Source organism: Hipposideros armiger, unplaced genomic scaffold, assembly GCF_001890085.2.
Source record: "Hipposideros armiger isolate ML-2016 unplaced genomic scaffold, ASM189008v1 scaffold_969, whole genome shotgun sequence".
In the NCBI taxonomy this organism is placed as follows: domain Eukaryota; kingdom Metazoa; phylum Chordata; class Mammalia; order Chiroptera; family Hipposideridae; genus Hipposideros; species Hipposideros armiger.
The window spans coordinates 102,688-118,773 of NW_017732319.1; the positions used below are offsets into that span (position 1 = coordinate 102,688).

The 16,086-nt window shown below is 43.6% G+C and overlaps 1 protein-coding gene across 1 annotated transcript in view; it reads left to right on the plus strand.

Annotated features, from left to right (window-relative positions):
• The window catches only part of CPNE4 (copine 4), a 490,556-nt gene that overhangs the window by 18,324 nt on the left and 456,146 nt on the right, over positions 1 to 16,086 (plus strand). The window lies entirely within an intron of this gene.

Here is a 16,086-nt window from a genome sequence, read left to right on the forward strand (position 1 = left end):
GATATTTTGGAAATAGAAAGGGACCAGGTATAAAAATGGAAGATTCAGAAGCACAAGGGTAAGACTTGTCCTGCGTCCTGGCCTTTCCCCCTTTTTACATCTTTCCTCCTCCTTCCTCCCAGCCTTTCTTTTATCTTTCCTTCCATTTTTCTTTCCATCCTTCCTTCACTCTTCTGTCCTCCTCCCAGCCCTTTCCCCTCCATCCTTCCCTCTTTTTCTTTTAATATTTCCTTTTTTTCCTTCCATCCATTCTTCCTTTCCTTACATCCCTCCTTCAGTTTGGCAGATGTTTTTAGGTGTCTCCTGGGTGCTGTTTTTCCTTAGCTTGCATGAAATTTTCATGCCTTCTCTGTCGTAAGGGGTCTTCATGCTATTGCAGCACATTTTTGTTCTGTGTTACCTTTCCTCTACTCCTTCTTCCTTCCTTGTTTGTCTTCCTCAATCAACTAGCATATACTGAACACCTATCTGTGCAGTTTACTGTGTTAGAGTAAAATGCTAACATAATGATGGGCTTCACTTTCAGGAAGGTTAAAATCAAATTCAGGACTTGAGGTATGAGTATGTAAAAAGCCAGAAGATAGTGTAATCGTTCCATGATGTCACAAAACAAGAATGTGAGATGATGCAAGACTGAGCATTATTGCTGGACGAGTGAAATGAGACACCTTTTGAGTTCAGAGAATGGCGCAATCTTTTATGGGGTAGATGTGTTTGGGGAAATCTTATATAGAGATGGAACATAAACTGGGGTTTCAAATAGGATTTTAATACTTGGAGAGGAAAAAACATTTCAGTCCAGGAAGGGGGACTGATGTACGTGAAAGCTTTAGGGGTATCAGTCTTTTTTGCTGTTGTTGCCTTCATTTTCCAAGGAAAACTTCCAGGGGAACCTGTTTTCCACGCTCAGGTCTCCTTTGACTCCTTCTCCTCTCCTGGGCACTGCCATCTCCTCTCTCGTTTCCATGTTTCAACCCCAAATGCCATTTTTCTTCAGCTGGTTATGGGCTCAGGAGAAACATCCACTTTATCTCAGACCCTACCTTGATCAGCAGTAACTTTATGCTGCATGGAAAAGCTACTTAGAATGGAAGTCTGAACTCAAAACAGGGCATTGAAATGTCATTCCCAGCTTGGTGGTTGAAATTCCAACCTTTAATTTTTGTCAGCTCTTGGGTGAGCCAAAACACTGCTTTTAGGGCTAATGGTGGGACATGCTGGAGATCTCAGAGAGCCTGGAAGTCAACGATTTGGGGAGAAATTCCTAGTGTGGCTGGTTCAATATGATTGGGTCCAATCCAGGATGTAATGCCTGGCAAGATGTTAGATTTTTGTTGTCTTTTTATTGCAGCAGCTCAGTGTTGAAAGGATCGTAGAGGTTGTCTTGCCTTTTACATTGTCTAATCCTATAGGTCAGGAAACTCGCCCATTTTTCTTGCTCATTATACATATATACATTTAATTGTATTATTGTATATTTTCATAGTAGGTGTGTGTTATGAGCTTAAACCAATTTATATTATTTAGTTCCAACATCCCCCATCCATGACAGAATATTTTTAGGTGCCTGATGAGTCCTAGCCTAGACCCGTGTCTGAGTCTTTCGTGGCAGTGACTTAAATGAAATATGACCCATACACTGTGGTGACAGCCTAGCTGTGGAAGTTGAAGATTCTAAGTTTATTCCCTCTGAGGCTGGCATTTCTCTGTGATTGTTCCATCAGATCCTTTTAAAGGCTTTGCCTCATCGGTAGCATTGCTTGGGAGATATAGGATAGCTGGGATCCCCTCAGCTTGTGGCCTTTTGATTTTTGCCCTTAAGTAAAGGAAATAATCCCTTTACCAAATATTTGTTGACTGCTCAGAATAGAAATTTTCTCATCGGTACATTACAATTGATTATTGAAAAGTTCACATTCAGGCATTGTGTGTGTGTGTGTGTGTGTGTGTGTGTGTGTGTGTGTGTCTGGGGTGTTAGAGCAAAGGATTCCTTTTCTTTCCAAGGACAGTGTAGTGATTTTTAGAGTCTATTTGATTTTTCCTTCCCTTCCTTCATCAGGTGAAATCTAATTAAAGGGGTTACCTCATAGCAGAAAGGAAGGCAGAAGATGGCCCTGGTGGTAAACGCGAAGACTCACTGTATGCTAATGATACTGTCAAAAGACAATTTTGAAATATTTTTATTCAATTCCCCATGTTATAAATAAAGGAACTCTAGGTCCAGAGATGTTGAGTGATTTCGGCCAAAGTGATACAACTAATTAAAGATAAACCCGGATCTGACTACAGGTTCTCTGACTCTCAAAAATAATTTGATGTGCCGAATCTTTGCACCCTATTATCAAAATATGCTAGACAAAGAAAGCAATGATAAATACATATTTGATCAGAGTAAATCAAACAGTTTTATACCACATTTCCTTAGGCTTGATTTAACAGAACTTGGAAGAAAAATTTTTAAAATGGAAGATCAAATGTTTTTCAAGACTACAGAGCTCTTTTACAAAGATATATAGGGTTGTTAGAAAAATATTCTCGGTAAAGTAAAGCAGTCAGGCTTATTGCAATTACATTCTTAAAACATAGCATAATGACTTTCAAAGTGTAGAATACAAAGCTAATTAAAAGCTATCAATTGCTCGAAAACTATTAGATAACTGTTTTGTGAAAGACAGAAGCCAAGGACAGGGTGCATTAAAAGACAATAGACGTGTGGTCCCGTTGTCTTTGTGTGGCCCCCCTCCCCTGCATACCGCTGGATGCAAATCCACATAATTAGGCTACATTTCCTACTCCCAAATGCCAGTGTGAGACAAGAAAAAGAGATTAAAATAGCCTCTACATCAAAAACTTTTTCAGAATAAAAGAAAATAAAAAAAGTCTATTAAGGGAGGAAAAAACCAAGTGTTCTATTGAATAAAGCCGTTGTTTCTAGACTTTTCCTCTTCCTCCTCCTCAGCTGCCCCTGGCCCTTACCCCAACCCCTGGGAAAGTCAGAGTGCCTGACCCCTGAGCTCCCCAGAAGCAGGATCTGGGAAGATGGGGACAAACGGGTGGGCGTATGCCCTCGGGCTATTTTCTCCACCCTGTCCCCTTAGGGAAGGCTCTGAGCTGCCCAGAGTGAGCACCATTCTTAGCTGTCAGCATGTTTCCAGAGTCTTCCAGCCGGAGGCTGCTGAAGAAGGGGCTTTTGTTTTGTTTTTAATTTTCATTTTTCAATTATAGTTGACATTCATATATTAGTTTTCGATGTACAGCATAGTGATTAGGCATTTACAATTTATGAAGTGATTCCCCCATTAAGTCTAGCACCCACCTGGCACCATACATAGTTATTACAATATTATTGACTCTAGTGATAGAGCTGCAGACATCTCTTCTTGTAGGTGAGCCAATAGCAGTTGCCACTCTTAGAGCCCGGCTCACCTTTGAGAGCCCTCAAGACAGGACAGTGTGCCCCCGCCTCAGGAGAGAGTGGTGCAGAATGAGTTTACAGGCAATCCTGCACGATTTGGCTTCAACTCAGACTCTCCTTCTTCCTTTCCCACCTCTACTACTGAGAGTCACTGCTGTCATCAACCCCAAACGTGTATGGGTCACCTGTATTGGTTGCATTAGTAAAAGTTGTATTACATAGAAGTTAAGAGCACACTGGCTCTGGAGCTGGGATATCTGGTTTCAAATCTGGGCTCTACCTCTTATGGCTCTGATTTGGGGCAAGTTATTCAACCTCTCTGTGCCCCTACGCCATCATTTGTCAATATGGAATAATAATAATAAGGGGCTCCAACATATAGGTTGCGAGGTTATTCAATGAGAAGGGTCTTAATGCACTTTGAATAGTGCCTGGCATAAAATAATTGTTCCTCAAATGTTAGCGATTATTATTATTTTAACTCATAAGGACACTGAGCACGGGTATAATAATAATAAGTGCAAAATCCAGTCCCTGCCCTGGAGAAACTGAACGTTTTCAGTTATAAAGAAGGAAGTTGGTCTTGTGCTCAGCCGTCTAGCATGGGATGAGTTATTATATCTGAGACTGTATCACCAATCCTTGCCCGTCACTGTCTGGCAGGAGGCCTCGTTTCCTGAGGAAAGATAAAGCATCTAATCATGTTAATGTCTCCCAGATCTTACTGAAGTCTCTGAGAAATCCTGTCTAGGTTTCATTCACTCTTTAAAACAAACAAACAAAACTCCTGGTGTACAGACATAAGTCCACAAAATTGCCTAAAGAATGCAAAACACACGAATTCTTAAATATGCTGTTGTTATCAAGGGCTTTTTGGTGGTTGTGTCCTTTTGGTATCCTGGGAAAATGTAAAGGAGGGAGCATTGTGGTTTGCGGACTCTTATACCAATTTATTAATCGTGTGGTGCCCAGACAGATGCCATGGAATTAGCATTTGGGGCATATCTTAGAATGAAACATCCCTTGTCTTACTGCATGATGTCAATCCTCTCTGTTTAATCCTCTTCCCAGCTAGATGACAATCAAGGGTAGGCTCAGAGGAAGGATTTCCCGCTATTGCCATGTTAGCTCTAATTTCTGTTTATCCGGGAGCATCACCTCTTCGTAGCTTTCATAGCCTGTGTCAATGGGCTGGGGCTCAGGTTCTGCCCACCTCGTGCCCAGCACCACTTAGAGCGGGGGTCAGCAAACTGTGGCCAATGAGCTCAATCTAGCCTACCACCGGTTTTTATAAATAAAGCTTTATTGGAATACAGCCACACCCATGATTTACATTTTGCCTGTGGCTGCTTTTGTGCTACCCTGGCAGAGTTGAGTAGTTGTGACAGAGACTATGGCCTACAAAACCTATGACAGGTGCTATCTGACCCTCTATAGAAAAAGTCTGCTGACCCTCGACCTAAAAATTAGACTTAAGGAAGAAGGGGACGTCCTCCGAAGGCAAAGTAGGGAAGCAGAGATTGCCAGCTGGTTCTAGAGGTAGGGAAATACAGGATAAGAAAGGATGACAAGGTAAGTGTAAGCAAGTCGCCCGTAGAACAAAGGGACAAAGTAGTAATGAACTATTTTGATACAGGCTGCTTTTGCTTCAGCTGTAGTATATGCATATAATAACTCCTCTAATTTCTATCGAAGTTGCCTCTGATAATGTGCCATGTTTTTGTTATCACGAAAGTCATACGAAATACTCCAGTGATGGGAAATCTAATGGGTTTTTTTGAAATGATCCCCTGTCCTCCCATGGCTGTGTCATATTGGCTGTTAGAATTTCAAAACCAAACCATCCTTTGGGATATGACCTTACGTTTTTAGTGTTGATTCCGAATTGAGTGATGAGGTTTCCCTTCCCAGGCTACCAGAGCCCCCTCGTTCCTTTGAATGTACTGAGGTTTTCTGGACCTCCACTATGTGTGAAATATCCCCCAAGGGACCCACGTCACCCAGGTTGTCTGCCGGTCCCCTTTTTGTCATTTAAGGAGCTGCAAGGAAGACAGAATGTGAAATGCAGGCTTTTGGGCCAATGGATCTTGCTTTGCAAGGACAGCAGAAGGTTCAGGAGCCACGCGTTTTCCATGTATAACTAACTGCTTTCATCTCTCCTAAGAGGTTGTCAGTCTGATCTCAGTTCTGTGACACTTATTTTTGTGATTTTGAGCAAACCCTTTCCCAGACTTTCTGCGCAGGATTGTTCATTGCACAGTGCAGCCTGTCTCATGCCCTGAGATCCAGACCGCTTTCACTCGTCAGCGATTTATTCACTCTGGCTCAGGACTGTCTCCATCCAGATGGGCGCTGTTTCTAATTTGCACAAAGACACCCTATGGGCTAGTAGCAGTCCCATCCCTTCCTCTCTCTGAGCTTCAGTTTCATCAACTAGGGGAGACTGAGCGTGATGGTTTCCAAAGCATCTCCTAACTCTTTGATGGAAGGCCTTTTGAGGCAGTTTGTATGGCAGCCAAGCAGTTCTCTTCACGCTCTGTGGTGCTCCCCTGCCTCAAGTGCCTTTGAAGCCAGCAGGGAAAGCCGTGTGCCAGGAAATCCAGGGGCCTGGGGAGAGGAGAACCCCTGGGATGCTCTGAGGACTGGAGGTAACAGTGCCGAGGCAAATAACGGCTAGGGGAGGTCTGAGGGGTGTTAGACCAGAGGCTGGCGTGGCTCACTCTGGCTTGATTTCACTAAGCATTGGAACAACAGAGAGGCCAGAGCCCCTGTGGCTCCCTGCACAGGGAGAACAGTGATGTGTGCCTAAGTATCAGGTACTGACTCTCTTCTCCCTAACCAGACCATCACTGGGGTCATGCTTGGCCTTTGACGATAGGGACCTGGATATAGCAGCCGCCAGATACCTGGGCTGAGAAAAAGGACAATTATACTTAGGGAAGGCTAATGAGGTGCCCCGTGGGGTCTGAGTACACGGTGGTGAGGCTCACTGAAGCCAGAAAACCCTCTGAGGAACGAGGCAAGGGGTCTGGGCATCCTTGAGGTCTTGCACACTCCAGCTCCGGTTCCCTCAGATCAGCACAGTACATGGTGTACTGTGTTTTGTTCTGTTTTGCCCCACTTTGTTGAGCACTTGGCTATTTGTAGCTGTGTGTAGACATGGTGCTAAATGTTTTCTTATCATCCTCTCATCTAATTTAACCCTCACAAGGCTAGGTGTGGCTGGGTCTGTCTACATTTGGCAGAAGAGGAAACCGGGGCTCACTGAAGTTAGATAACCTGTCCAAGGCCACAGAGCTAGAAAGTTCTGCACTGAAAATTCAAGCCCAGACCTTACACCCAGATGCTACTGCTCTTAAATGCTCTGCCCAGAGGCCTCCCCATGCTGCCTTAAATGTGGCTAATTTAATTGCTAGGACAATGAGAGTGTAGGGGAAGGGGAAGCTTTCTTATCTGTTTACAGTTAACGTAACCTAGGGGTTCTCAACCTCAGAACTCTCGACATTTGGGATGAGAGAATTCTTTCTTGTGGGGGACTGTCCTGTGCATTGTAGGATGTTTGGCATCATCCCTGGTTGCTACCCACTAGGTGCCAGTAGCACCCTCGTCTCTACCCAGAATATCTCCTGACTTTGTTATATACCCCCAGGAGACAAAATTGCCCCTGGTCGAGTGAGAATCACTGACATAAATTAATGTTAATTTGCCATTAAAGAAAAAAAACCAACGTGCATATGTAATTTCTTTATTATTTTCCTTTTTCTTTTGCACCCCAATTCTATTAATGACTTGAACCCTTCTCCTTGCCTGGCTGACATCCTGAACTGTGTTCACCTTATAGGCATCTCCCCAAACTTCCCAGACATCCTGTATTGGAGCCTGGAGCCTCCTGGGGGAACTAGTAAGAGTCAACCAGCTATGAAAACAATGTGCTCTTCCTTGTGCTAAGTGCCTCTGCTCAGGCAGTAAAATGCTTCAGTGGCATGAACATATGGCGTCAACATGGCCTCTGAAAACCACGCTGGGCTTCTAACAAGCATTGAGGGAAAGGGACAGGCTGTTCTGAGCTCCAGAAGCTCATAGAACAGGACCCACTCAGCCCCAGGAGCAGCTGGGCTGGGGTTCCTCAGGGATCTTGATTCTACACAGGCCAAGGCTTTGCAGGGAAGAGGGCTAGTGTCTTTAAGCCACTGCATTTTGTCCTTTAATAAAACATCCTGCAGACCTTGACATCTGCCACGGATAAAGACCTCCATCAGCCATGTAGCCCAGCGCCAACACTGACCTCTGGCTCCAGGCAGGCATCCTGCTGAGCTACACCTTCTGTTAGATAAGAGGATGTGGGCAGCTCAGCAGTGACCCACTGCATCCTGCATGCGTAGCCTCCTGAGGGTGGAGCCCATCATTTTCAGAGTTCCAGGACAACAACCCCCCTTGGGTACTGGTCCCAGAGCAGGTGTCTGTGTTGCTCAGTTTAGTAATCCCAGAATGCAAACAGTTTGAGAGGTCATTGGCATAGTTTACCGTAAAAGTGACTGCCTGTGAGTTTTCATAATCATGCCTTGAGCGAGATATCTCTCTCCTGGGTGGTGTCATCACAGGGATTGATAAGGGATCTTTTAAATAGGCTTTTTTTTTTAGAACATGTTTTTGGAGCTAAATAAAATCACCAGGAAAAATCTTTAGAAGTCCAGTTAAGTACGCTGTTCTTCATGAAAGGATTTATAAGCACACCCTGAACCATAGAGAGTGTGGGGTGTACACGTGCCTGTGTACCCAGGTCCACATACGTTCTCTCTCCACATGGAAAGATCATGGGGCTTAAAACCAGATGAACCTGTTTCAAACTCCAGCTTAGTCATTTTTCACCTGTAAGGCATAGATGAATTACTTAAGGTCTCTGAGCCTGTTTCCTTGTCCTTAAAAAAAGGAATAATAATACCTACGTCATGTCATTGTTGTGAAGGTTAGAGATAATGTATTTGAAGTTGCAAAGCATAGAATGTCCTGGATAAATGGCATTATTATTATTACCACAGCATCCTCTTCTGAACTGTTAAGTAAAACAGATATCCAAACTGGGATAGAGCTGATTTTCTTAGAGTACTCTAGTAATTAGGCTGTTACACCTGTTCCTCACTCCATTTCACTCTTGGGCCTGGAGATAGATGTTTCCCATTTCAAAATACTTCCTTTCAATTCTCCTTCAATATAGAATGATAAGTCATCTTTCAGGAATCTGAATGATTTCACATAACACCTCCAAAGGCTCTAAGTCATTCCACAAGCATTTATGAAACACCTACTGTGTGCCAGACACTGATCGAGGAGCCAGGGATTCAACAGCGAAAACAGAGACCAAGACCCCTGCTCGCTGCTCGTTTACATGCCAAGGCTGCTCCAGCCATGTCTCCGGGAAAGTTGTATGCCATGCAGTGTTGGAGATACCCACTGCGGACAGACTGTGTTCCACATCTGTGCTGGGTGCTTAGGCAAGCACGACATGGTGATGAACATAAACACCGGAATGTGGCAGTATGGTTGGTGTGTTGGGTCACTGATACATGAGTAATCGACTGTGAGACAGAAAATGTAAAATCATGACAGGTATCACGGCAATCCCAAGAACTGATTTAGAATAAATTTATGGATGAATAATTCATTAAGTCTTATTAAGGGACGTTGACACCATAGTGCCTGGAACATATGTGAATGTTTGAATGAATGAACTGTTGAAAGAAGGAAAGGGCTACCATGTTTGGTTGTGCAGGCTTCACACTGCAAAACTTCAAGGAATGCCATTCAAATTGTGGAGATAGTGCTTTACCTGTGTGGTCGTGTGCAGTGACTCTGTCAGGTACTTCACACACACAATCTCATTTAATCCTTACAGCATTCCACTGTTTAAGTTGTGTTCTCCCCATTTTGCAGGCATGGGATTTGGGACTCAGTGAGGTTGTTACTTGCCCAGGTTAACTGTGTGAGTCAGTGGGGGGTGAGGGGTCTCATAGTTGGAATGCAGCCCCCTCTGACTCTAGTCTCTGCTTGGAAAAGAAAGCAGTCCCTTGAAAATTAAATGTGATAGTTTGGGTCTTATCTTCTCTTTGAACCAAATGCTTAGATCTCTGGGGTTGAAAAGGAGAAGTAAAGGCACTGAAATGATAGCTTTTCATTCCTGAAGGTCCTGGGCTTCCAGTCACAAACTCTGTAAGCCCCTTGCCCCGTTTTCTCCCATCCCGCCACATCATACCCTTCGCTCTTCCTCCTCCTCCTCTTCAAGAGAAGCCTGGATCAAAGACCCCAGAAAAACCTACCTGGTAGAGAAGGTGGGCATACCATATGTACTATTAACAAAAAATAAAACGTAACAGCCCTGGACCAGCTCAAGCGAGGGGGTGTTACTGTAGGGGCTGTTATTGTAGTGTATGAGCAGCTTCTTGGTGGGGAGGTAACACCCAGCTCTGATGTGCCGTTTCTTTTATCACGCATTTTTAATATCTCTCCATCCTTGAGTCAGCAGTAAACTGGGTAATACAATGTGACATTGGTGTCCTCCCAAGTCCCCCCCGACTCCCCCACTGTCCCGCTGACATCTTGACACTTCATGCCCCTGTGTGATCGTAGAAATCCACAGGAGGTGGGGTTGACCGATGGCTCCTGATAGCTCGTTGCTAGTCAAAGCAATTTATTTCTCAATCAACTTTTTAATACAACAGCTCAGCCCAGAGAACTACAAAAGGCAAAAGAAAAATTAGGTCAGGTTAAAAAGATGGTGAACAACAATGAATACAGTTTTAAGGTTTCAGGAAATGGAGGATTGTGAGTTACGTGACTTCGGAAGAGGAGGGCAGTATCATGGCTTTGGAAACATCTTGCTGCTTATGCTGTATACTTGTGTCTGAATTTCAGAGCCTGTAGGATATTTAGAGATAATCTACTCACAATTGTAAACAGACTTTACATCTTTTGTTTTGTGTGTCTCTTTTTTCTTTTTTTTTTTTTTTTAGATTTTTATCTTTTTATTATTGTGTTGTGAAAGACTCTTGATATAAGTCCTTTCTCAGATTTTTTTTTTTTTTTTTTTTTAGCTGAGCCATCCTGCCACCTGTTGGCAGCTCAGCGGCCGCTCAGCTCAGGCCGTGAATCAAACCGGCGACGCTGTTGCTCAGAGCTCGCACTCTTGAGCGAGCTCTTAACCAACTGAGCCACTCGGCCGGCTTTGCGTATCTTTCTTGAAGAAAGAAGGAGAGGAGTGAGGAAAAGCTTTCTATTTCTGAGTTATACACTTGATTTCTTTAATTCCTTCCAAGGATCCTGAAAGGAAGATATGATTATCTCAATGCTATTGATGATGAAATTGAGGTCTTCAGAAGTGCCCAGGATGTGTAAGTTTTTTACCTCTGGACTCTCTGCTGCATAGCCCATCCTCTTTCTGCAATATTGTATATTTTGACACTCAAGGAGGGGCCACTTTCCTTAAATAGAAGGAGGAACAATTCTGTGTTAATAATAATATCCTCTACAGGTAAATAAAAAACAATAATAATAGGTATTTAATGAGTGATTACTCTGTGTTAGGCATCGTGCTAGATGTTATATGCTCACCGCACCTCAGAGAGGATGGTACTGTTTTTGTTTTGTTTGTTTTTTAAAGATATAAAATCTTTAGTGGGGAATTGGGGAAGAGGAATGGCCAAGTTGTTGTCCTTCAATCTTAGCTGTGGAGGGCGCTGCTAGCTCAGCTCCAAGTCCGGTCACCATCTGGCTGCCTGTTGGCAACTTGTGGCCACTCAGCTCAAGGTGCCGTGGTTCAATCTTAGTTGCAGGTGGGCATAGCCCACCATCCCATGCGGGAGTGGAACCGGCAACAAGGAACCAGCAACCCTGTTTTTAAAAGCACATGCTCTCACCTGCTGAACCATCCTGCCACCTGTTGGCAGCTCAGCGGCAGCTCAGCTCAGATGCAGCTCACTGGCCCATGTGGGAATCGAACCACCTGTTGGCAACTCAGCGGCAGCTCAGCTCAGGTGCAGCTCACTGGCCCATGTGGGAATCGAACCAGCGACCCTGTTGCTCAGAGCTTGCGCTCTTAATCAACTGAGCCATTCAGCTGGCCCAGGAAGGTACTGTTTTTATCCCCCTTTGACGATGGTGAAGCTGTGGCTCAGAGAGGTAAATGACCTCCCCAAAGTCACACAGCTGTTACAAGTGCCCTGTCTTTGTATTCTTGTGGTTTTCTGTTAGACTTTAAACTTCTAGAAGGCAGGACTGTCCCTAATTAACTTCTTCATTCCTAGAAGCCCCTGCGAAGTGGTTTTCCCATAGTAGGCGCCTAGGCATTTGAACAGGTGAGTGTCAACTAGCTCTGGAGTCTACCCTCCTTGATCTGGGCTTTTGGTCCCTTCACACATTCTGACCAACCCTGTTTTATCAGGTGGACAGATGGGGAAGAAGGGTGTGTTAACAGATTGTTGTCTTTCTTCTGTAAAGCATAGCAACCTACAACTACCATGTATATATGATAGGAATGGAATATTCATTCTTTTTTTTTTTTGGTAACTATATCAGGATAAGATAGGTTACGTTAACTTGACAAGTAACTCCAATGGCTTAGTACTACTGAGCCGTTGTATCCCATTATCAGTGGTCCAAGATATTGCCTTGACCTTTGCTGTCATTTCAACACAAGGTGACTCCTTCTTGGTGACAACAGCAGGGAAAATAGATGCTGGGACTGTCTTGCATTGATCTTTGAAGAGACACACATCACGTCTGGTCACATCCTATTAGCTGAAATTAGTCATATGCCCCCAGATGGCAAAGAATGTGGAGAAGAGGAATTCTCCTTTGTTCCCAGGAGAGTAAAATTAGATATAAGTGAGCTACAGAAGACTCTCCCCAGTGGTATCGATTCTTCATTTTATTCCTACTACTGAGTCATAGAAAGGATTAGAGGTGACAGCTATAATACCATAATATTTAAAGTTTCTATATGTTGGCTATAACAATAGCTGTATTTTTTTTAAAGATTTTTATTGGAGAATTGGGGGGATGGGAACAGTGCTGGGGAATTGGGGGAAGGGGAACAGACAAGTTGCTGTCGTTTTTGTTCTTCAGTCTAGTTGTGGAGGACGTTGCTTCACTGTCCCAAATTCGCACCATCATTGCACTCTTCCTGGGCGAGGCAGATCAGTCACCGGTTTCTAGACGGCTGCTCACTGTGGCTGCTGGCCGCTCACGCTGGCTGCTGGCTACACATGGTAGCCCATGGCAACCCACTGCAGCAGGGGCTGCAGCCTACGCCGTCGCCGGCGACTCACAGCTGCCCAGCTCCAGGTTGAGCTGTTGTTCAGCATCTTAACTGTGGAGGGCAGTGTCACTGGCCCTCATATGTGGGATCCGAACCGGGGCCCTCTGGCGTCCCAAGCCAGTTCTTAACCATCGTGCCACTTGGCTGGCCCCCAATAGCTGTATTTTTTTAAGGATAAGGTATTTCTTCTAATCCATCAAGAATGTTGTAGTTCAGGAAATTGTTCTATTTTCTTGATACTGTATCAAAGGATGGCTTAACGGTGTTCTTGTTTTATGTTTTTAATGTCAGTGTAAAAATATTTTCCAACATATTGTTAAAATTCTTCACAAAACAATGCTAAGTGAGCTTAACAGAGTATAAAACTATATACATATGATCCCAAATTTCTGTGTCTCTGTCTCTCTCTCTCTTTCTCTCTCTCTCTCTCTCTCTACACACACACACACACACACACACACACACACACACACACACCCCAAAGTGGAAATAAGTACATCAAAATATTAACAGCTATATAATCTCTGAGTTTAATGGTTAGGTTTATTTTCTTCTCTACCCTCATCAAAGAGTTTTATTTAAAAAACTTATACTGAAATATCTATTTAAAAAATTAACATAACTTGTTTTGCTTAGATATGTTATAATCAGAAAAAAATACAATTTATATATAAATATATAGAATGGATATTTAAAAGTGTTTATGTATTTTTTATAATTCTTTCTCACAGAATAGAATTAGTTGTTGCTCATTATGGATTATTCCCTTACTCTGTTTCCTTTTTGAAGTTATTTAGAACTTGGTAACAATGTCGAGAGAAGGGTGTGGAGAGCAGGAAGGGAGAGAGGTGCCATTCAAAGATGAAGGGACAATCATTTCCATCACAAAATCCAATTTAATTAGGGTCAGCCAGTCCCTGCATCACTGTCCTCTTCTACTCTTCCAGGTTAGTTAATTTGGTTTCTTCTGATGAATGTCATCTTGCAATTAAAATGCTGGTACCAGCAAGTTTTAGCATCTCAGTTTCCATGGCCCCTCGCTGGCAGCAGCCTTGTCTTTGTAATCAGGACCTGTGTGACCCTCTTCTATCAAGTATCTGTATTTTCCCAGATCCCAATAAACTTGGATGGAGAAAAGAGACATTAGTTGAATTTTAGTTTAGTTACTTGCCTCTTAAGGAAATGTGTTAAAAACATGGCATTAGGATGGTTTGTACAGTGCAAAGGGGATGCACCTGCTGAGGTCCAGTTCCCACCGACTCTTACTCTACTATCGAGTGCTCTGGGCGAGCAGAAGGTCTGCCATCCAGAAGCAGGAGGTGAGGATGGCTTCCCTTGGAAGTAGGAGAGAGAGGGGTCCATGGCTGTGGAGGTCATCATATGCCCTGCTGTCTGAGAGGTGGGAGATCTGAGCTCCACTTGTCTGCTCTCCAGGAACAAATTATCTAGTCAAGGTGGTGGCGTCAACAGAGTGGGAGCTGACTGGTGGGGAGCTTTGTGAAGAGGCTGATCAGATTGACAGCTCAAAACCCCTGACCAGAGGTAACCATTCAGAATTGACGGAGAAGTCGCCCTCTGTGACAGATGACCCTAGTCCTCCCTCTCTTATCCCCTTAACTGCATAGAATCCCTCAAGCAGCAGCCATGATGCCATCTGCGTGTCCCAGGTGGATGCATGCGCTTACAGTGGAGTGTGTGCCTTCACCACCGACAGCTGGCAGTGCTGGCTCAACAAGTAGGGCGGGTCTGTGAAGAGAAGCCCCAGTTCGAACCTGCAGCATAATCATTGCTCTCAGTGCGCCATGGGCCCCACGGTGCACACAGGTCACCTGGGGATCTTGATAAAATGCAGATTCTGTCTCAGTAGGTCTGGAGTTGGGCCCGAGATCCTGCATTTCAACAGGTTTCCAGAAAGTGCTGAGATTGCTGATTGCAGGACCACACTTCGAGTATGGAGGATTTAATTCACACCTCTTGTCTTCATTGAGATCATCAGCCTATCAGGATACTGGCAAAGCTTGGCTTCTTGATATGTTCCTCTATTTTTTTTTTATTATCAAAATTTATTGGGGTGACAGTGCTCAACAAAACTACATAGGTTTCAAGCGTACAATTCTATAATACATCATCTATATATTGCATTATGTGCTCACCACCCAGAGTCAGTGCTCCTTCTGTCACCAAAAGGGGTATTTGACCCCTTTTATCCTCTTCTACCTCCCCCCTTACCCTCTGGTAACCACTAAACTACTGTCTGTGTCTATGATTTTTTGTTTCTTTATTTATTTGTCTTGTTCCTTTGTTGCCTTCAGTTCTATATCCCACATATCAGTGACATCATATCGTTCTCGACTTTTTCTGTCTGACTTATTTTGCTCAGCATAATAATCTCAGGATCCATCCATGTTGTTGCAAATGGCACTATTTCATCTCTTCTTATGGCTGAGTAGTTTTCCATTGTGTATGTACACCACGCACATCTTCTCTATCCAGTCATCTAGCGAAGGACACTTTGGTTGTTTCCATGTCTTGGCCACTGTAAATAATGCTGCAATGAACATTTTATTTATTACAAAGGATGATTGGTTTAATATAGTCTTTGATATGCAAATAACTCTTAAAGGGATTGATTCATGGTTGGTTTTTTAAAAATGTTTTTGTTATGTTGGAAATAGAAGTGTTTAAATGGCACCATGAGTTGATTATCTGCAGGTTTATCAGAAACACACCTCCTCACCTAACCCTACATCCCTAATTCCTTAAACTTTAAGCTTCTGGAGACTGAGGGTCAATGCTTTGTGCAGACGTGCTTAATAAAGACTTTCTTGTCATATTCCACACTTTTGAGTGTGATCTATCTTGGCAAAAAATAAAAATAATAAAAAAGTTAAGTGTGGCAAGAAAAATGGAAGCATTTCCTCTGGAACTTCATTGCCTGGATCAGAGTTGCTGAAATGAGAGTTGAACTTAGAAGAGTCCCGTGAAAGTAACAAGTGAGCTACACATTAATGAGAACTTTGGTGCCTGTCACTTGCCTTTTCTTCCTAGGCCTCACTGAGGTTTTCTGCCAAGGCATGGGTTAAATTGAATGTCCCCATTTCTGCAGCAGTTGGGCTTTGACCTTTTGAGACTGTTCTGAATGCCATGGTGTGTTACGGAGGTGATGAATGGGGCAAATAAGAGAAGCCAAGAAAGTAGCCATGGGAAGCGGTTGCCGCGGTGGGTGTGGGTGCCAGAGGTGATGACAAGATTGGCAGCCTAACTGATTTTTATTAGCAGGCACTGATGTGCCTGTAGTGATATCCTTCAGAAAGTAGCTCAGGACTCACTAGGCACAACAAAATCTGGTTAGGGATCAATC